Consider the following 23,898-nt stretch of genomic DNA (forward strand, 5'->3'; position numbering starts at 1 on the left):
GGAATCGAGGACCAGAGGATATAGGTTCAAGGTGAAGGGGAAAAGATTTAAGAAGAATCTGAGGGGTAATGTTTTCACACAAAGGGTGGTGAGTGTATGGAACAAGCTGCCAGAGGAGGTAGTTGATGCTGGGACTATCCCATCGTTTAAGAAACAGTTAGACAGGTACATGGATAGGACAGGTTTGAATAGATATGGACCAAGCGCGGGCAAGTGGGACATTGTTGGCCGGTGTGCGCGAGTTGGGCTGTAGGGCCTGTTCTGACACTGTATCACTCTATGACTCTATGACTCTATCTCAAATCGCCTGATGATTTTAAAGTTATTCTTCTAAACTCTGAGGAATACAGACACAAACGCTCCGTGCCTTTTTTTGTTGGACAACCCTCTCAACACAGGGATTCTACTGGTGAATCAGCTTTGGGCTGACTGCAATCATACAATATCCTTTTCTTGAAGGAAGGAGAGATTATTTGGTGCGTGAATGGAAAGTAAGGATTCAGCTAATGCTGAGCATTTTAGTATTGTAAAAGTGAAGGATGTAATAATGAAAATGCTGATCTCTTCATCCAAACCCCAGTATTCTAGGCCTGACCTTATCCATCCAGGAATGAACAGACCCCTCCACCATTGTAATAGTTCGTCAAACTCCAACTCTTTTAACAACAGTGATACATCCGATGAAAACACAATTTCAAACCATCTCAGATATAAAACCAGACAGCAGTTGAAACAATGCTGACAGAACCCTATGGAAATTGTCACAATGTAACACAAGACAATTTCTGACAATTGAAATGGGAAGTCCTGTCATCATCTGCTTAACTACAAAGTATGCTGGACTGCATATATTACTGTTGAAGAGTGTGGAAACTGACATATTGGTGGAGCGGTGTGACAGCAGAAAGATCTTTACATTAACAGATGGCTGGCAGGCCCTTATAAGATTCGAGTTCAGTCAAAAGATTTATTCGATGTATTCTTTCCCCTGAATAGACAATGACCCTGTGCACACTCCTCAGCTATTTCTGAGCTGATCTAGCTTGGGAATTTTAACCTGTAATTTCTATTTGCCAGAAGAGTTTTTTCAAAATGTGATTTTTGGTTATCTGTTCCCATTTTCACCTCCCATGTTTCAGCCTCCCAAATAAAAAGATGTTGCTTCACAAACATAGACATCAGCATGGCCACCTCCAGGTAATCCAACACCTAAGGTGTATGAAAAACAGATTCCAACTCGCCCTATTGCCCAGACGTCACGAACTTAGAAAGCTGACAAAATGTAGTAAATATTCAGCAGGTCAGGCAGCACCTATGGAGAGAAAAACTCCAGGTACTGGAGACACAACAAACTGCAGATGCTGGAATCTTAAGAAAAACACAAAGTGCTGGAGGAACTCAGCAGGTCAAGAGTCAAGAGGGTTTTATTGTCATATGTCCTGAAACAGAACAATGACTGTTTACTTGTAACAGCATAACAGATATGTAAACATATTACTCTGTAAAGCCCGTAATACACAACAAAAAGTTTAGTAGATATAAATATAAACAGAAAAATATATAGTCAATAATAGTGCAAAGCCAAAAATAATGTCTCCACGTCTAGAAGTTCAAAGCCTATATGGAGGTTGTAGCATTTAACAGCCTGATGGTTGTAGTAATAGGTCAGGCAATATCTGGGGAGGGAATGTACTGGAGACGTTTTGGGCCGGAGTAATTGTCGAATAGCATGCTGGGAAATACTGAGTTAATTCTGAACTGTAGCCATTTATTTTTGTGGGTGCCAGCAAATTACTCTCTTGCATATCCCAAATTGAGTCCATATGGAGCTCAGTGGCGGTGAACCTGTGAAATCCCCCTGCACTTCTGCCAGAGAGTGTGCATGCAGAACCTGCACTGGCTGCATCTGGTTAACAAAATGCGAGCACATTCATTTTAAAGGGAAACAGAGGCAGCAAGGAAGATAAACATGAGACGGCCTATTTTTGGGTTGTTTTAATTTTAGTTTAGCTTAGTTTAAGAGATACAGCATGGAAACAGGCCCTTCGGCCCACCAAGTCCGTGCCGACCAGCGATCCCCGCACCATAACACTATCCTACACACACAATGGACAATTGTTTTTACACAATTTTACCAAGCCAGTTAGCCTACAAACCTGTAAGTCTTTGGAATGTGGAAGGAAACTGAAGATCTCTGAGAAAACCCACGCGGTCACGGGAAGAACGTAACAACTCCATACAGCCGGCATTTATAGTCAGGATGAAACTCGGGTCTTTGGTGCTGTAAGGCAGCAACTCTACCGCTGTGCCACCATGCTGCCCTAAATGTTTTAAATTATTTTACAATGTTTTAAGCGATTGAGTTTTCAATTTGTAGGGTGTTATTAATTAATTGTATAACGTTAATACTTTTATTAATGCTTCTGAATGTCATGTGCTTAGTGAACTCCCAACTCTGCATACTGAGGACCCCAATAGCTCCACTTGGGAGCACCAACAGTTCCAAGTCCATGATGCCAGGGATAGCTCAGGTGGAACATAGAGAGGAAGGAAAATGGGGAATGTTTAATGGCAGGGGATTCAACATTTTAGGGAGCAGACAGGTGCGTCGATAGCCATGAGGTGTCTTGTGGCTACAAGGTCAATGATATGACCAGGCAGTGTCAGAAGTTTATTAAATAGAAAAAATAGCATATGGACACGGTTCATATCAACATCAGTGACGAAAGAAGGGCAAAGTCCTGCAGTCAGATTTTACGGAGACAGGAAACAAATTATAAAAGACGATTTCAAAGAGAATATTCCCGGTACAGCCTTTGGGAGAATGTTAAGCCTTGAGAAAAGGTGCAGTAAAGATCACTTGGTGAGGAACCAGAGATAAGCTGAAGAAGATGTTATTTATGCTGGAACAATGGAAGATCACCAGAAAAGTTTTTACATCAGGAGGCTATTATAGAGAGGAACCTTTGGTGGAAGCAAAAGATGGTGGAAATAGATACTGCAATAATGTACGTGCGTCAGGCAATGTCTTAGAGACTGGAACCAGGTTAACCTTTTAGATCAATAGCCATTCAAGAAGTCATCAACACAAAGCTAATGACTTCTTGTAACATCATAAGTCTGAAACCTTTAGTGAAAGGGTCAAGAACCCAAAAGGCATAAATTTATGATGATTGTCAAAAAGCACTTAAAAAAAACACAACTAAATTTAGATGCATACTGCAAATGGCTAGGATCTGGAATACTATGTCTGAGAATGTGGGAACGCAGATTCATTTGTGGCTTTCAAAAGAATTTGGATAATTACTCGAGTGAAATAGGTCTGAAGGGCCATGGGAATTTGATTAACTGTACTGTATGTGCAGGAAAGAACTGCAGATGCTGGTTTAAATCGAAGGTAGACACAAAATGCTGGAGTAACTCAGCGGGACAGGCAGCATACAGTATGATTAACTGTATGCCTTGTATAAAGAGTTGGCATGGCTTTCAATAGGCTACAAGGCCTCTATCTTTGGTGAAACAACAGTATGATACTTTTCAATTACTTTAAATTCTGATGGAAAGACAAAGGGAGGAGAGGAGAAAAAAAACAAAAATGAAAGTAATCTCAAGAGATGAAGTGACTGAAAGGACAATGGAGCAAAGTAAAAGGAGGGTGGCAACAGATCAAGTGAACGGTCAAAAGCCATCTGAAAGGATGTGTAGATGATGTAAGTGATCAGAATCATTACCAACTGTGTAATATTATGGGAGCAGAGGTTGTGATCAGAACTTATAAATGCATTGATCAATCCAAAGGTTGCAAGGTGCTGTTAATAAAAGGCAAGGTTATCCTCCTTGAGTTTTCATTGATCTTCACTCAACCATTGTTCAAAGCAGAGGATAGCTGTATGAGAGGGGAGTCAGGCAAATCATTCCATACAAATGTCAGCAAAACACATTATATTTCCGGTCATGGTAATCAGTGCAGAATTCACTATTACTGTGTACACAATCATGAGAGGAATAGATCGGATAGACACACAGAGTCTTTTGCCCAGAGTAGTGGAATCAAGAACCAGAGGACATAGGTTTAAGGTGAAGGGGGAAAGATTTAATAGGAACATGAAGGGTAACTTCTTCACACAAAAGATGGTGGGTATATGTAATGAGCTGTCAGAGGAGGTTGTTGAGGCAGGTACTAGAGCAATGTTTAGGAAACATTTAAATATTTTTATTAAAAGTACGGTAAATTACAATAATACAACAGATATATCTTAATACATTTTTTATACCGCTTCATTTTTTTGAGCTTTAAGAAAAAGATAGAAGTAAAGAAGTAAGGAAAGAAAGTGCGCAAGAGTCGTGAAGTGCAAGAGAGTGTTGGGAAAAGAAAGCCCCTTGGAAAAGAAGTAGAGAAGGAAGTAAAGTAAGAAAGTAGACCCTAGAAAAGAAAGAAAAAAAAAAAAAAGGGGTAGAAACAATCGCTCTATTATAACATTAAACTCCGCAGGAAGGGGACTACCAACCAAGTCTGTTTTGTTGTTTTACCTCCCGTTACCAGGTCCTGATACCATTTATTTATTTATTTCTTTGTAAAATTACTATTGCACCTCATGCTTGTAATAGGTCCAAAAACGTAGACCACGTCTTTTGGAATTGGTCTGCTTTACCTGCTAAGAGGAATCTCATCTCTTCCAAATGTAGTGTTTCAAACATATTTGATATCCACATTTTTATTGTTGGTGTGGGCGCATTTTTCCAGAATTTCAGTATGAGCTTTTTTCCCATTATTAGCCCGTAATTAAATAAATTCTTCTGAAACACGTTTAATTCAGGGTTACCTTCCGATATTCCAAAAATGATCCATTCTGGTTTTGGTACCAGTTTTATTTTGATTAATTTTGAAAAAATATCAAATATTTCATACCAGAATTTTTGGATTTTTGTACAAAAAACAAAAGAATGCGCTATAGTAGCTTCTTGACACAGACATTTATCACAAATTGGTGAAACATTCGGGAAGATTTTATTTAATTTAGTTTTTGAATAATATAATCTATGTAATGTTTTGAATTGGATGAGCGTATGTCGTACGTTGATCGAACATTTATGCACCTGTAGTAAATGATTATCCCAACTCTCTTTTGAAATTTTTATAGCTAAATCTTGTTCCCAGTCTCTTCTAATTCCATCTGTTGTGGGTATTGCTATGTTTAAAATGATATTATATAAATACGATATTAGATTAGCTGATTCCGCCTTTGTCTTCATTGCTTCATCCAGTAAGTCGGAAGGCATATTATAATAATCTTTTGTATATTTTTTCAGATAATCACGAATTTGAAGATATTTAAAATATTGGTTATTTTTCAAATTATATTTCAGTTGTATTTGTTGAAATGATAGTAATTTTCCCAATTCATACAAATCTTCGAGCGATTTGATTCCCATTCTTTCCCATTGTATAAATGATTTGTCTATAATTGATGGTTTAAACGATGGATTATTGACTATTGGTATTAAAAGAGATAAGTTTCTTAATTTTAGATTCTGTTTTATTTGTTTCCATGTTCTAATTGTGCTATGTATAATTGGATTTTTATTATAATTTTTATTATTCAGATTTATTGGTGAGAGGATAGTCGCTCCTATATTACTCGGGGAGCAGTCCCCTTTTTCCATTAAGATCCAAGCCGCCTGATGGGCAGAATTGTCCAGCAGGTGAATCATATTTTTAATATTTACTGCCCAATTATAATACATAAAGTTAGGGAGCGCTAGACCCCCCAACTCTTTTCGTTTATTAAGGTGTGCTATTTGTATTCTATGGGATTTATAATCCCATATAAAATTTGTAATGTCTGAGTCCAATTTTTTGAAAAACCTTTTAGGGAGATATATAGGTATTGATTGAAATAGGTATAGGATTTGTGGTAAGAAAATCATTTTTATAGCATTTATTCTGCCTATTAAGGACATCGGAAGTGTTTTCCAGAATTTAATCAAATTATTTAATTTCTTAAGTAAGGGATTATAATTGGCTTTAAACATATCCTGGTAATTTCTAGTAATTTCAATTCCCAAATATTTGAATTTTTCTGTAGCTATTTTAAAAGGGAATTTCCGGAGGTGTGTTGAGTCTTTTGGATTTATCGACATAATTTCACTTTTGTTCCAATTTATTCTATATCCTGAAAAGGATCCAAAATCCTCAATTAAATTTAATATGTTTGGTATACTAATTTGTGGTTTTGTGATGTACAGTAGTACATCATCGGCATATAGGGATATTTTGTTATTCGTATATTTTGTGTTATAACCATAAATATCCGAGTGTGTTCTTATTTTTTCAGCAAGGGGTTCAATTACCAAAGCGAATAACAACGGTGATAATGAACATCCTTGTCTATTGCCCCTTGATAGTTCAAATTTCGAGGATAATATATTATTCGTTAATATTCTAGCCGTAGGTTTGTTATATAATAATTTTATCCATGCGATAAAGTTCTCTCCCAATTGAAATTTTTGCAATACTTTAATCATATAATCCCATTCTACTTGATCAAACGCTTTTTCTGCATCCAGTGAGATGATAGATAACTCTTGGTCATGAGGTTTATGTGAGTGCATTATGTTAAGCAAACGTCTCAAATTATTGAATGAGTGTCTCTTAGATATAAATCCTGTTTGATCCTCATTTATTAGTCTACTAACGTACCTGCTTAGTCTACTGGCTAGTGTTTTCGCTATTATTTTTTGATCCGTATTTAACAAAGCAATAGCTCTATATGATCCTGGTTCTTCTATATTTTTATCTTTTTTAAGTATTAATATAATCGTTGATTCTGCTAGTGTTTCAGGTAAGCTTTGCTCTTTAAAAGCATATGTATACATTTTCTGTAATCGTGGAATAACTATGTCGTAAAATGCTTTATAAAATTCATTGCTGAATCCGTCTGGTCCTGGTGTTTTTCCATTCTTTAGTGTTTTTATTGTGTCTTCTATCTCCTTCGAAGTAATTTGTGCTCCCAGTTCCTCTTGTTCCCTCAGTGCTAATTGTGGTAGGTTACAATTATCTAGGAATTCTGAAATTTTATTATTGTCTATTAACGTTTTAGATGTGTATAGATTCTGGTAAAATTGAGCAAATCTTTTATTAATATCCTTGGGTAATGTTAATAATTCCCCTCTATCTGATTTAATCTTTAGTATTGCATTTTCTTTTTCCCGTTTTTTCAATTGGCGTGCTAGAAGTTTGTGGGGTTTGTCCCCAAATTCGAAGTGTTCTTGTTTTATAATTTGAAATAGTGTTATAACTTTCTCTGACAATAATTTATTTAGCTTGAATTTCAATAATAGGATTTTATTATGTTTATCCATAGTTGGATCTTTAGCATTATCTGTATCTAATTGTTTTATTTGTTCTTCTAAATGTCTTTGATCATTCTTATTCTTTTTATTTTGATAAGCTTGAAATGAAATAATGACTCCTCTAATAAATGCTTTGAAGGATTCCCATAATAACGTGGGGGATATATCTGGTGTATCATTTATCTCAAAAAATAGGTCCATCTGTTTTTTTAGATATATACTCCCTTGTGGGTCTTTTAAAATTTGCGAGTTAAACCTCCAAAATGATTTATTCATAGACATTCCTTCTAATTTTAAAACAAAAGTTAACGGAGAGTGGTCTGAGATCGCATTTATGTGGTATTTAGGGTTCATAGAATGCGGAATTAATTTTGTATCCACAAGAAAATAGTCTATCCGTGAGTATGTTTTATGCACCGTTGAATAAAACGAATAATCCCTTCCCGTCGGATTTGCAATCCTCCACACATCTGCTATATTTGTGTTTTCCATATATGTGTGTAAGAGTTCACTGGTTTTAGATTTCAGATTACCTTTTTTTTTTTGCATCGATTTATCTAGATAAGGGTCTAAAACACAGTTAAAATCTCCTCCAATTATAACATTTTGATAATTAAATTCTGCAATTATATTCAGAATTTTATTAAAAAACTGAGGGTTATCAAAATTAGGCGCATATATGTTTACCAGCGTAATTGGCGTATTATTGATCTCTCCTGCTACTATAAGGTATCTCCCTTCCTTATCTGATATAGTATTCTTTGATTTAAATGGAATTCCTTTACGAATAATGATTGCAGTGCCTCTAGATTTGGAAGTAAATGAAGAGTGAAATGTTTGGCCTATCCAATTCGCCCTCAGTCTCGTCTGATCTTGATGTCTAAGATGCGTTTCCTGTAAAAACGAAATGTCCGTGTTGTATGATTTCAACTGAGCTAGTATCTTGCCCCTTTTAATAGGTTCATTAATGTAAGTGATCAGAATCATTACCAACTGTGTAATATTATGGGAGCAGAGGTTGTGATCAGAACTTATAAATGCATTGATCAATCCAAAGGTTGCAAGGTGCTGTTAATAAAAGGCAAGGTTATCCTCCTTGAGTTTTCATTGATCTTCACTCAACCATTGTTCAAAGCAGAGGATAGCTGTATGAGAGGGGAGTCAGGCAAATCATTCCATACAAATGTCAGCAAAACACATTATATTTCCGGTCATGGTAATCAGTGCAGAATTCACTATTACTGTGTACACAATCATGAGAGGAATAGATCGGATAGACACACAGAGTCTTTTGCCCAGAGTAGTGGAATCAAGAACCAGAGGACATAGGTTTAAGGTGAAGGGGGAAAGATTTAATAGGAACATGAAGGGTAACTTCTTCACACAAAAGATGGTGGGTATATGTAATGAGCTGTCAGAGGAGGTTGTTGAGGCAGGTACTAGAGCAATGTTTAGGAAACATTTAGACAGGTACATGGATAGGACAGGTTTATAAGGATATGGGCCAAATGCAGACAGGTGGGACTAGTGTAGATGGGAAATGTTAGTTGGGATGGGCAAGTTGGGCCGAAGGGCTTGTTTTCCATGCTATATGACTCCATGTCTATGACTCTAATTATGATTCTGGATTATTCTCTCAGGCTTTTAGTGATAATTTATTGCAGACAAATTCTTATGTTTCCAAATTTATGGTCATGACTACACTTCAAATGCAGTTAATTGGCTGCAGAGCTCTTGGGAATGGCCTTAAATTGTGAAGGGTATATTATAATGAGGCAAATCTTTCTGAGGAGCAGCTGATTTCTTTATCCTTCTGGAATCATAGTGCTTATGACAGTTTCAAAGATCAATGAGAAAGTGAACAGTTTATAAAAACTATCTGGGGAGAGCAAATTAACTCAACTAGTACGAAGAACTTTTGCTAAAATGAATCAGAAAGTATCCAAGTGAGGAAAAGCATAACTAGAAGCCTTCAAACTAACAGTCTTTAGACTTTGGGCTTTAGACTTTAGAAACAGCTCGGAAACAGGCTCTTTGGCCACCTAGTCTGCCCTGACCAGCCATCACCCCATACACTAGCACCATACTACACACTCCAGGGACAATATTTACTGATGCTAATTAACCTGTAAACCTGCACATCTTTGGAGTGTGGGAGAAAACCGGAGCACCCGGAGAAAACCCACGCAGCCACAGGGAGAACTTACAAACTCCATACAGGCAACAGCCATAGTTAGGATCGAACCCGGGTCTCTGGCATTGTAAGGCAGCGACTCCATCTTTGCGCCACTGTGCCACCCTATTACCAAAGTTACCGAAAACAAATCTCAAAGTTGAATTCAGAAGAGTTTCTTTATCGAAAAAATGGTAAGAGTTTGTGACTGGTTGCCGTAGGGAATGGTTCGTAACAATTAGTGTAGATAGGTTAAAGTGAAGGCTGGATAAACATGAAAGAGACGTGAATAAAGAGATATCTTGATGGATTTAGATGAGAAAACACAGGAGGAGGCTTCAGCGGGGCATCAATGTCAGTAGGAACTGGCTGGGCCATGTGGTCTGTTTCTGTGTCATTTATCCTCAATAATCCTCTGCAATTATTTTAATTGGATTAAAAATGACAAGATATCAGAAGGAGTCAAATGGTGAATATTTAGCAACAACATGAAAAACGTGTCATTTTCTCATTTCAACATGTCAGATTGATTTTTTGTTATTGCTTAATTGTCTAAAATGGACAGTGTGAATTTTCATTCCTTGTGTTAGATGCAGACGGCATCAGCTTTGATTAAAACAAGCTTATTCCTAATTGAGACTGATATATCATTCAATGGACAGAAAGAGAATTAATTAAGAACAGATAGAGAATTAATTAAAGCCAGTACTGATTTATAAAAGATAAGTCATGTCTGACAAATTTAATAAAGTCCTTTGAGAAAATAACAGAATGGATTGAGGAAGAAATGAAATAAGTGTCTACCAAATAGATTTTTTTTTTAAAGGATTTGATAAGTGTGACTGAGGTGACTTGTTGGTAAAATAAAACCACATGGCTCAAAACATTGAGGGGATGTGGCTTTGTGGAGGACAACAGAGAATTGAGGTCCACGATGTTTCTTGAGCTAAAGAGATGGAAGTAGTCAGCTTCTCCAGAGTTGGTATTCTGATTACTACTTTTCTCAATAGACACAAGCATCTGGATATGGTCATGAAAAGCACAATATTAGCATTTGCTGCTGACAGATAAAAAGATTGCAAACTGGATATTTAGAACATTGAATACAGCAAAGGAACAGGTCGTTCAGCCAATGACGTCTGTGCCGAACACGATGCCAATTTAAAATAATCTCTTCTGCCTGCAAATGACCTACATCACTCCATTCCCTGCATATCCGTGTGCCTGTGGATAGTGAAGTGAATAAATATTGCAAGAAGAACATGTGCCAAGGTGTGGAAGATGTAGATAAAGGATGAAGAAATAAACTACATTGTTGGTTTGGAGGCTTGTTTGGCCTTCTTCAAGTGTTTTGTGATTCCAAGATTCAGCTTTGGTCTCACTGCAATAAGACTTGAATAAGTGTATTGGCCAAGTATGCAGATACAAGGAATGTGCCTTGGTGCTCCACTCACAAATGACAACACAAACGTACAGTTAACAATTAAGAATAAAGCATAAACACATCAAAACAATAAGGACACACAATTACGGTCTAAACATGTGGGTGAAAATAAACCAGAGCAAAAAATAAACTACAGACTTTGGTTATTGAGTAGACTTATCACTCGTGGAAAAAAGCTGTTTTTATGTCTGGCTGTGGCTGCTTTGACAGTCTGGAGTAGCCTTCCAGAGGGAAGTGCTTCGAAGAGTTTGTGGCCAGGGTGAGAGGGGTCAGAGATGATCTTGGCCGCTCGCTTCCTGGCCCTTGCAGTGTACAGTTCGTCAATGGGGGGAAGGTTGCAGCCAACAACCTTCTCAGCTGTCCTTTGCAGCCTCCAGATGTCGTGCTTGGTGGCTGAGCCAAACCAGACCATGATGGAGAAGGTGAGGACGGACTCAATGATAGCAGTGTAGAATTGGACCATCATTGCCTGTGGCAGATTGTGTTTCCTCAGTTGCCGCAGGAAGTACATCCTCTGTTGGGCCTTTTTGACTGTGGAGTCAATGGTGGCCCCCCCATTTAAGGTCCCTGGAGATGATGGTTCCAAGGAACTTAAATGACTCCACAGATGTGACTATGGTGTTATCATATCATATCATATATATACAGCGCGGAAACAGGCCTTTTCGACCCACCAAGTCCGCGCCGCCCAGCGATCCCCGCACATTAACACTATCCTACACACACTAGGGACAATTTTTTTTAACATTTACCCAGTCAAATTAACCTACATACCCGTACGTCTTTGGAGTGTGGGAGGAAACCGAAGATCTCGGAGAAAACCCACGCAGGTCACGGGGAGAACGTACAAACTCCTTACAGTAAACTCCTTAATGGTAAGTGGGGGGAGTGGAGAGGGATCTCTTCGAAAGTCTACAATTAGTTCCACTGTCTTGAGAGCATTGAGCTCCAGGTTGTTGCGATGGCACCAGGACGCCAGCTGTGTCACTTCCCCTCTGTAGGCAGATTCCTCCCCATCCTGGATCAGTCCAATCAGGGTAGTGTCATCCGCAAACTTGAGGAGCTTGACAGAGGAGTGTGTGGAGGTGCAGTCGTTGGTGTAGAGAGAGTAAAGGAGAGGGGAGAGTACGCAGCCTTGCGGAGCTCCTATGCTGAGGGTCTGCGGGTCCGAGATGTGCTTTCCCAGTCTCACATGCTGCTTCCTGTCCATCAGGAAGTTGATGATTCACTGACAGAGGGGTTCAGGCACAGTCAGCTGGGAGAGTTTGTAGTTTGGTAGCTCTGGCACAATGGTGTTAAAAGCAGAGCTAAAGTCCACAAACAGAATCCTGGCATAGATCCCCTTGTGGTCTAGGTGCTGGAGGATGAAGTGCAAGCCTACGTTGACTGCGTCATCCACCGATCTATTGGCCCTGTATGCAAACTGCAAGGGGTCCAGCAGGGGGTTTGTGATGTTTTTCAGCTGGGCCAGCACAAGTCTTTCAAAGGTCTTCATGACTACAGAGGTAAGTGCGACAGGCCTGTAGTCATTAAGACCAGTGATCTTTGTCTTTTTGGGTATAGGGACGATAGTGGAGACCTTGAAGCAGGCAGGGACAGTGCAGGTTTGCAGGGACTGGTTGAAAATGTGAGTGAAATTCAGGAGTGAAATTCAAACACACACACATTGGGACATTGCATGATCATTGTGTGAGACAGAGGAGAGTCAGGGTATCTTTGTTTAACAAAAAACACACCACCAATAAAATGATGCCATTAATCCAATGTATCACAAAATGTGGAGTAACTCAGCGGGTCAGGCAGCATCTCTGAAGAGAAGGAATGGGTGACGTTTTGGGTCGGGACCCTTCTTCAGACTGATGGTTAATCCAATAATTAATCCATTAACCCAATCATGTCCTACCTGTCATTTTTTATGTACCAATTACGGCTGGCACCAGCAGGACTAGTGTCTTGGAAAACCTTTGAAATTACTGAGCTGACTTAGTTTGAAAATGTAACCCTAAACCACGTAGAGTTATAGACAATGTTAATCCAGCTCTCCAAAACCATTAGCCCCACCAACCCATGTAAGTTAACAGCCCTGGTAATGTTATCAACACTCCCTGTGATATTCATGATTCAATTGATATGCATGGACTTTTCCAAAAGTATTAATTTTACTCTACTTCCTTTGATAACTATATGATTAGTGAAATGGATTTAAGAAACTTTAATTTTGGAGTGGTTTTGCATCGATACCACATCCATATTCTTATTATAATAAGGATATTTTTAGATTATTTAGATTTAGATTCTACAGCGCGGAAACAGGCCCTTTCGGCCCACCAAGTCCGCGCCGCCCAGCGATCCCCGCACATTAACACTATCCTACACACACCAGGGACAATTTTTACATTTACCCAGTCAATTAACCTACAAACCTGCACGTCTTTGGAGTGTGGGAGGAAACCGAAGATCTCGGAGAAAACCCACGCAGGTCACGGGGAGAACGTACAAACTCCATACAGACGGCGCCCGTAGTCAGGATCGAACCTGAGTCTCCGGCGCTGCATTCCCTGTAAGGCAGCAACTCTACCGCTGCGCCACCGTGCCGCCCTATTGGGATATTAGGGTTAATTCCTTAAAATGCGAGTGGCTACTAGAGGGAAAGCTGAAGGTGCATCCACTATATCGTTTGTTAAATATATTTCATTAATCAGCTTGAAAAAACAGGAAACCAATGTAATTTTTCATTTGTAAATCCCACTCATTAGTTATTAAGCAGAAGTTTTGTTATGTTATCTGTCAAACAATGGAAGGAGCAGCATGCATGCAGCCACTAATGAGGTATTTCTGATGCTCAGCTCCCAATTTAAACAGTTTGATGAATATTACATTAGACTATTAGTTTCTAAATCCTGCATATCATTTATTTCATTCTACACCTCAGCTGATTGCACAGAAATGCATTAAAAGGGTTCAGTTTCAAGGATTTATTCTCAAAGAACGGAACAGTATTCATAATTTTTGATTTTCAACAATAACTTCTCCTTTAATGATCACAGTAGGCTGCACATGAATGTCATTCTATATATTTAAGGTTATTAATATTTGTTGTTTGCACCAAGGACATGATAAAGAGACATTTTATGGTCTCGTACATTAAAATTATCATAAATGATATATAAATTTTAAAACCATCTGTATTTATGGAATAGCTTTAATGTTAGAAACACAATCCCCAATCTCCTTTCTTAATAGGGATTTGGACAATTGGCACACAAAGGTAAAAGAGAAGGAGTGAGAGAACCTTTGGCATTGAGAAGGTTTTTAAACAAGCTGTGACATTTAGATGTTGAAATGCAAATTGTCCGACCAGAGAAGGGGAAGCCTCAGTTTTTTTCCTTTTCACCTTCATGGGATAGGGAAATGCATACTGAGGGAATGGAAAGTTCTAGAGAAATATAGGGTGTGATTAGATTAGAGAGATACAATGGAGGAGACCCATGAAGGGACCTAAAGATGAAACAATGATTTTACACTTGTGGCATTGGATATAGAAACTCACAAGATGTGAGCCTGAGAGATAAATAAATGTTATTCAATTCAGTTCCACTGACTCCACAGTTTACATCCACGTTGTCAGTATAGTGAACATACCTTGTTTGAGCAATGTATTCCACCTTTTACTTCAGTTTATTTTAGAGATACAGCGTGGAAACTGGTCCTTCGGCCCACTGAGTCCGTGGCAACCAGCGATCATCCTACAACCGTACTATCCTACACACTAGTGACAATTTGCAGAAGGCAATTAACCTACAAACCTGCATGTTGTTGGAGTGTTGGAGGAATCTGGAGCACACGGGGAAAACCCACATGGTCACAGGGAGAACGTACAAACTCCATGCAGACAACAGCCATAGTCAGGATTGAACCCAGGTCTCTGGCGCTGTAAGGCAGCCGCTCTAACGCTGCGCCACTGTGCTACCCTTCTCTCAGCATATTAGGTTATAATTATTCACAAAATGCTGGAGTAACTCAGCAGGTCGGGCAGCATCTCGGGAGAGAAGGAATGGGTGACGTTTCGGGTCGAGACCATTCTTCAGACTGAAGAAGGGTCTCAACCCGAAACATCACCCATTCCTTCTCTCCCGAGATGCTGCTTGACCTGCTGAGTTACTCCAGCATTTTGTGAATACATACCTTCCATTTGTACCAGCATCTGCAGTTATTTTCTTACAAATTAGGTTATAACAATCAATGTGAATACTACATTAATCAACATTAACAGACTGAATTATTTATATAGTTTATAAAATCATGCATGGTATAGATCATGTAAATAGCCACATTCCAGGGTCAGGAAGTTTAAAACTAGAGGGTGTGGGTTTAAGGTGAGAAGGGATTAATTTCAAAACTGTCTGAGTCATAGAGGCATGCAGTCATACAGCGTGGAAATAAGCCCTTTGGCCCGACTTGACCACACCAATCAATTTATCTCATCTACACCAGTTCCCCCTGCCTGTATTTGACCCATATTCCTCTCAACCTGTCCTATCCAAGTACCTGTCTAAATATTTCTTAAGCATTGCGATAGTACCTTTACACAGAGGGAAGTTGGTATATGGAACGAACTGCCAGAAAAGTAGTTGAGGCAGGTATTATAACAATGGTAAGAAGAGATTTGGACGGATACATGGATAGGGAAGCATTTGAGACTCACCCAGGCAAATGGCATGAGCTTGGCTTCTTGCTTGGCATGGATGAGATGGACAGAAGGGCATGTTTCCGTCCTGATTTACTCTATGACTCCATGACCAGGTAGCAGCTGGCATCTTTATATCACAGGAAACTGCAGATAACAGGGTTGTCAGACTGACTTGTACATTAACAGTGACCACGGATCAAGACAGGGACAGCAGCAGTGGGTCTGCAGCTGAGGGCCCAGGTCATTCCCAGATTCTGCTCAGCCACGCTGTGATGCTGCATCTCGCAGGCCGTTGATAAGAGGGGCGTTGCTGAGCGGCAGTGGCAGCACTGGTCAGTCTTCAATGAAGCTGGAGGAATCTGCTTCGAGGGACTGTCGTCACAGTGCACTGAGATCATTGACAGAGTGGACCTCTCATGCACGGTCACATCCTTTAATCAGTAGAGTCCCCGCATGCCTTCAATACCACAGCCAACATGTCCGCCAGCTTAAACAGACCGAAAGATGGTTTGCCCTTAACTTTGCAAGACGTTAATCCATATCAAAGGGTTGGTTCAACAGTGGGGATTATAGTGGGGATGATGCTGATGAAAGTTGGTAATTTATATATCATATCATATACATACAGCCGGAAACAGGCCTTTTCGGCCCTCCAAGTCCGTGCCGCCCAGTGATCCCCGCACATTAACACTATCCTACACCCACTGGGGACAATTTTTACATTTACCCAGCCAATTAACCTACATACCTGTACGTCTTTGGAGTGTGGGAGGAAACCGAAGATCTCGGAGTAAACCCACGCAGGTCACGGGGAGAACGTACAAACTCCTTACAGTGCAGCACCCGTAGTCAGGATCGAACCTGAGTCTCCGGCGCTGCATTCGCTGTAAAGCAGCAACTCTACCGCTGCGCTACCGTGCTCACACTCTCCTCACCCCTCCCTACCTCCTTGCCCCCACCCCCACCCCCCACCCCTCCTCAGCTGGAGGGTATGGTCACTGACTGAAGAAGACAAGTCAAGAGAATCAAGAGTGTTTTATTGTCATATGTCCTGAAAAAGAATAATTAAATTCTTACTTGCAGCAGCACAACAGACATGTGAACAATAACTCTGTAAAACCTATAATAAACAACAAGAAAAAAGGTTCAATATATATATATATACACTGACAAATACAGTAAATAGACAGAAACAGTGCAAAAATAATGTCCCAAGTCTATACAGTTTGGAGGCTATTTGGAGGGCCCTGATCCGAAACGTCACCTATCTATGTTCCTCAGAGATGCTGCCTGACCTGTTGAGTTACTCCAGCACTTTGTGTCCGTTTGTCCGACTATCCTAATGCCAACCTGAAGCGTGTTAGCCTCTCAGGATGAAAGTTAAGACTCGAGGATGGTATAGAGCAGCAGGAGTGGTATCAGCTACTGGAAGAGTGGGCAATGATCTTCGTGCTGTGCTGCCCCGATTACAAACCAGTGCTGCATGAAGTACCATGATTTGTTTGCAATGATTAGAAGGTGCCAACTGCTGATGGAGAATGTGCAAACCAGCACAGGGGGGCACTCAGCAGCACTTCACCACCTGCAGTAGTTGGCATGTCTAGTTGAAGCTCGTGGGGACAAGAGAATGAGGGGAGAAAAGCTCATTTATGCCTTCAGGATGTTCTGAAATGATTCACAGTGATGAATTACATTTGAGCTGTGGCTGACAAGAAATGTCTGCACAGCAAGTTTTCACAGACAGTTAGATAGATGGGCATCAAACTGCTTTTGTGATATTGGTTCAGGGATAATTTAGTTTTAGTTTTTAATTTTTAGTTTTAGAGATACAGTGAGGAAACAGGCACTTCAGGCCAACCTAGTCCACGCCGATCCTGCATATTTACACTACCCTACACACACTAGGGACAATTTACAATTATACCAAGCCAATTAACTTACAAACCTGTATGTCTTTGGAGTATGGGAGGAAACCAGAGATTCCGGAGAAAACCCACACAGGTCACGGGGTGAACGTACAAACTCCATACAAGCACCCATAATCAGGATCAAACCCAGGTCTCTGGCACTGCAAGGCAGCAACCCTACCGCTGTGCCACCATGCCACCCATGTTGCTCATGAAATTGGGAGTATTTCTGAACTTACTGTTAAGATGGGTTTTTTTTACATTAATAAGGAGAAAGGATCATGTTTCCATGTTTGGTCTGCATAATCTCCTCATAACGTAGCAGTGAGTCAGTATGATGATGCACTTTATATTCTCCTATATTCTACTCCGAGAGAAATTATTAAAGCAAATTTAAATTCTCACATTGTAGATGTTGGGATATGAACTCTGGTTCTCTGGATTATTTGTTCAAACATTTGGATTCCCAGTCCACAAATTGGGGCAATTCCCAGGCACTGCAAAAAATCGCTTTTCAACTCATGGAGAGCGAGATGCTCCTGGCCGTTGGAAAGATGGAGCCAAAAGGTTAAAGGGATAAAACTTCTATTGACCCTGTGTGGCAGTCTTCCTCTGGGAGCCGATCGCTGCACTTTGGGATGTCCCAGAGAGATGGCCGAGTCCTCAGTAGCCCTTTGATAACCAGTGTCCCCGCACATCATCAACTTGGTCAATAAAGGGGAAGGGGGTCAAAGGCTATGGGGAGAAGGCAGGAGAATTGGATTGAGAGGGAGAGATAGGACAGCTATGATTGAATGGTGGAGTAGACTCAATGGGCCGAATGGCTTAATTCTGCTCCTATGACTTATGAACCCCCCCCCCCCCCCCGGCCCTTCTACTTCTGACAAAGTGTTGTCAGTATGATCAGGGCCATCATAACATATCATGAGCATTTGACAGCATCTGGGCCTGTAATCACTGGAGTTTAGAAGAATGAGGGGGGATCTCATTGAATCGTACAGAAAAGTGAAAGGCTTTGATAGAGTGGATGTGGAGAGGATGTTTCCACTAGTGGTAGAGTCTAGGACTAGAGATTATAGCCTCAGAATTAAAGGGTGCTCTTTTAGGAAGGAGATGAGAAGAATTTCTTTAATCAGAGAGTGGTGAATCTGTGGAATTATTGCCATAGAAGGCTGTGGAGGCCAAGTCAGTGGATATATTTATGGCCGACATAGATAGATTCTTGATTAGTATAGGTGACAGATTATGGGGAGAAGGCAGGAGAATGAGGTTAGGAGGGAGAGATAGATCAGCCATGATTGAGTAGACTTGAGGGCCGAATGGCCTAATTCTGCTCCCATCATTTATGATTAAACATTACTGAACAACTTCGACAGCATTCAAGAGCACAAGGGACATTAATATTTAGAAGAAGAGCCTCAAGTCAAGAAAAGTTGTTGAAAAATCGATTTAAAATTATATTTTTTGAAAAGCTAGTTGCCCTCCTCACACTAAGAATTGATTCAAAGCATTGACAGTGACATTAATTAAAACACAATTGCTCATCTTTTCCCCAGGAACGGATGTCTCTCACTCCTTTAGTTTAGTTTTAGTTTACTTTAGAGAGACAGCGTGGAAGTAGGCCCTTCGGCCCACAGGAAAGCACCGACCCGTGATCACCCTTACACTGGTTCTATTCTACTCACTCGGAACTATTTGCAGAAGCCAATTAACCTACAAACCTGTACATCTTATGAATGTGGGAGGAAACAGGAGTTATAGTGTCAGAGAATCATAGACTGATACAGTGTGAAAACAGGCCTCCGGCCCAACTTGCCCACACCGGCCAACATGTTCCAGCTACACTAGTCCTACCTGTCTGCGTTTGGGCAATATCCCGCCAAGCCTGTCGTATTCAGGTACCTGTCTAACTACTTCTTAAAGGTTGGGATAGACCCAGCCTGAACTCCCTCCTCTGGCAACTTGTTCCAAACACCCACCACTCTTTGTGTGAAAAGGTTACCCCTCAGATTCCTATTAAATCTTTTCCCCTTCACCTTAAACCAATGTCCTCAGGTCCTCAATTCACATACTCTGGGCAAGAGACTCTGTGCATCTACCTGATCTATTCCTCTCATGATTTTATACACCTCTATAAGTCACCCCTCATCCTCCTGTGCTTCAGGGAATAGCCTATTCAACCTTTCCCTACAGCTTAGACTCTCTAGTCCTGGCAACCTCCTCGTAAATCTTCTCTGTACACTTTCCAGCTTGACAACATCTTTCCTATAACATGGTGCCCAGAACTGAACACAATACTCTAAATGTAGTATCACCAATGTCTTATACAACTGCAACATGACCTCCCAACTTCTATACTCAATACTCTAACTGATGCAGGCCAATGTACCAAAAGCCTTTTTGACCACCTTATCTACCCGTGACTCGACCTTCAAGGAACCATGCACCTGCACCCCTAGATCCCTCTGCTCGACAACACTCCCCAGACCCCTACCATTTACTGTGTAGGTCCTGCCCATGTTAGACTTCCCAAAATGCAACACCTCACATTTCTCTGTATTAAAATCCATCAACCATTCCTCAGCCCACCTGGCCAATCGATCCAGATCCTGCTGCAATCATTCACAACCATCATCACTATCTGCAAAACCACCCACTTTTGTATCATCAGCAAACTTGCTAATCTTGCCATGTATGTTCTCATCCAAATCAGTGATTATAGATAACAAACAGTAACGGGCCCAGCACTGAACCCTGAGGCACACCACTCGTCACAGGTCTCCAGTCTGAGAAGCAACCTTCCACCATCACCCTCTGCTTCCTTCCATGAAGCCAATTTTCTATCCATTTCTCTGAGGACTCAGAGAAAACCCGTGGCCACAGGGAGAACGTACAAACTCGGCATAGTAGTGCAGTTGTAGAGTTGCTGCCTTACAGCGCAAGAGACCCGGGTTCGATCCTGACTACGGGTGCTGTCTGTATGGAGTTTGGATGTTCTCGCCATGATCGCATCGGTTTTCACTGGGTGATCCGGTTTCCTCCCATACTCCAAAGACGTAGAGGTTTGTAGGTTAATTGGCTTCAGTAAAGATTGTATATTATCCCTAGTATGTAGGATAGTGCTAGTGTATGGGGATCAATAGTTGGCGTGGATTTGGTGGGCCGAAGGGCCTGTTTCCTCACAGTATCTCAAAACTAAACTAAACTAAACTCCTTACAGACAGCACCCGAGATCAGGATTAAACCCAGGTCTTTGGCACTGTAAAGCAACAACTGTAAGGCTACATGCTATGCATCCATGGCACGTTTGTAGGTCACCTGCTGTGCTAGCACCAAGGTTATCCCCACACAAGCTCAGCAGGCAGATTTCTCAGCTTCGGAGCTGGGAGACTTGTGGAAATTCACCCCGCGTGAAAAAGTTACCCCTCAGGTTCCTATTAAATCTTTCCCCACTCACCTTAAACCTATGTCCTCTGGTTCTAGATTCCCCTACCCTGGGGATAGGAAGTTGATGGCATTGCATATAAAGGCAATGGGCCTGTTCAGAAGGTTAACGAACCAACACTCAGAATAATGAACATGTCCAATACTCGCTGCGGAGTTGGCTGTTGCAGCTGCCCAGCACAATGTTCATTCATGGCTCTCATGCTCTCTGCCAATAGCCCTGGGGTGCTCTCTGCTGATGCTACTTGTGTCTCAGTATTTATGGCCTCAACACAAAAAATTAGCTTAGATGGTATCAAAATCTGTCTTTTCACCAAAGAAAATGTTATCATTGCTTCACAGATTATTTCTTATGGGAGCAAAGAGTATCCAAGAATCACAGATATGAAGGAAAGGTCAAAATGTTTTCATTTAAATATGCAAATATTCCTTTGAATGTCAAAAAATTGTCTGGATTCTTGACAACTGAGTGTTTACATTATATTTACTAATCAAAGTTTATTTCACTAATCTCATAGCTTTACTCCAGGTGCCACAGAATTTCACTTCAGCTGTAAAATCTCCCTTGTAACACAGCGCATACACACAGCAGAAGGGAATACAACATAAAACGTTCAAGGTAGACAAAATTCTGGTGTAACTCAGCGGAACAGGCAGCATATCTGGAGAGATGGAATGTGTGATGTTTCGGGTCGACCCGAAACATCACCCATTCCTTCTCTCCAGAGATGCTGCCTGTCCCGCTGAGTTACTCCAGCATTTTGTGTCTATTTTCGATTTAAACCAGCACCTGCAGTTCCTTCGTACACATAAAAGCTTTCAGGTTCCTTTTTGCACAAGAGCACACTTCCAGATACTATCTGACCAATTTGTATGAGAATCAATCATTGGCAAGGCTTGCAAACAGAAGATTGAGGCCAGCTCCAAAGGACCCAACACTTGCTGGATGTCCTGACATCAGTACAAGCATTCTTCTTTTTTTTAAACTTAATATTGCATTGTATCTCCTCTGATCTCTCCCCAACCTCTCTCAATAGCTATCCTGACAATCTCCTTAGAAACTCATCCCTCGCCATCTCCTTTGCCTCCAAACCTTGAATATTTGACTTCACTCTCCATCTTCCCACTTCCCAGCTTTCTCCTTTAATCTTCCCATTCCCACTCTGAAACGCAACATATCGCTTTCAATAACCTCCACTCTCTTCAGTGCAAAGTGACCATTGTTCAATATCTTATTTCCAATGCTTCGACGATATTCCTCTCCCGTGGATATTCTTTGTGATTAAGACTTAATCTTGTGTGCCCAGCTGGTCTATTATTCCACAAGACGTAATGGAGATGAAACCGATCCTCTTCACAAAAACATCCTTTGATGTCTTGTATCCAGCAGTGATCAAAACAGGCTCCTTTACTGGCATTATTCCTAAGTTAACCCTGGAGTGCTAAATCAAGTGTAGTTCCTCTTCTCCCTCTTGGGCAATCAACAGGTGCAGGGCCTATGGTTCCACATGTGTTTTCACCAGAATTGAAAGGGCAAACATCAAGAGAGCTGGAGATGAAGCAATTTAATTAGTTCTCACTAATATTTAAATTTATGCACAAAATATTTCCTGTAATTTAGCCTAAATTTTACAAGAATTAATTATTGAATGCAGTGGGAATATTGGGGGAGTGCAGCATAGGTTCACCAGGTTAATTCCCAGGATGGCGGGACTGACGTAAGATGAAAGAATGGGTCAACTGGGCTTGTATTCGCTGGAATTTAGAAGGATGAGAGGGGATTATACAGAAACATGTAAATTTCTTAGAGGATTGGACAGGGTAGATGCAGAAAAAATGTTCCCGATTTTTGGGAGTCCAGAATCAGGGGTCACAGTTTAAGAATAAAGGGTAGGCCATTTAGGACTGAGAAGAGGAAAAACTTTTTCACCCAGGGTGTGGTGAGTCTGTGGAATTCTCTGCCACAGAAGGCAGTGGAGGTCAATTCACTGGATGTTTTCAAGAGATAGTTAGATTTAGCTCTTAGAGCTAACGGAATCAAGGGATATGGAGAAAAAGCCAGAACAGGGTACTGATTTTGGATGATCAGCCATGATCATATTGAATGGCAGTGCTGGCTCGAAGGACTGAATGGCCTACTCCTGCACCTATTTTCTATGTTTCTATGAATTTGAAAACAATGCATCAAAATTATTTCAGCAGTATTTCAGAAAAGAATGATGAATTGTTTAGTTTAGTTTAGTTTAGTTTAGTTTAGTTTAGTTTAGTTTAGTTTAGTTGTGTTAGTTTAGTTACGAGATACAGCTTGGAAGCAGGCCCTCCGGCCCATGCTAACCATCAACTAACTATTCATGCTAGTTCTATATTATCTCATTTTCTCATCCACTCCCTACACACTAGGGGCAATTTTACAGAGGCCAATTAACCTACAAACCCGCATATCTTTGGCATGTGGCAAGAAACCAGAGCACCGGAGGAAACACAGGGAGAACTTGGAAATTTAAGGAAATTTAAGGAAATGTTTGTCGTGGAAAACTATTCGACAATGTGTTAGCTGAGGAAGAATGGAATATGCTTGAAGGCTAATTGGAACAGATGAAACATGGCCATAAATGCAGTCAGAAGCAAAATAAGGAGATAAACAAGTCTTGTACGTCTTAAAAAGGTTTGTGTCATTTGGAGTATTTAAAACTATGGTTTGTGCACCAGAATAGACGCATGACTCCAGAAGACAAATACAAAAGCATACCAGAGACACAAGGATTGCAGGTGGTGGAATCTGCAGGAAAAAGTAAACTGCTGGAAGAACTCAGACACTGAAATCTTGAGGGTCTGAAGAAGGTTCCTGATCTGAAACATCATCCGTCCATTCCCTCTTTAGATCCTG

The sequence above is a fragment of the Rhinoraja longicauda genome, chromosome 1 (genome assembly GCF_053455715.1).
Source record: "Rhinoraja longicauda isolate Sanriku21f chromosome 1, sRhiLon1.1, whole genome shotgun sequence".
NCBI lineage: Eukaryota > Metazoa > Chordata > Chondrichthyes > Rajiformes > Arhynchobatidae > Rhinoraja > Rhinoraja longicauda.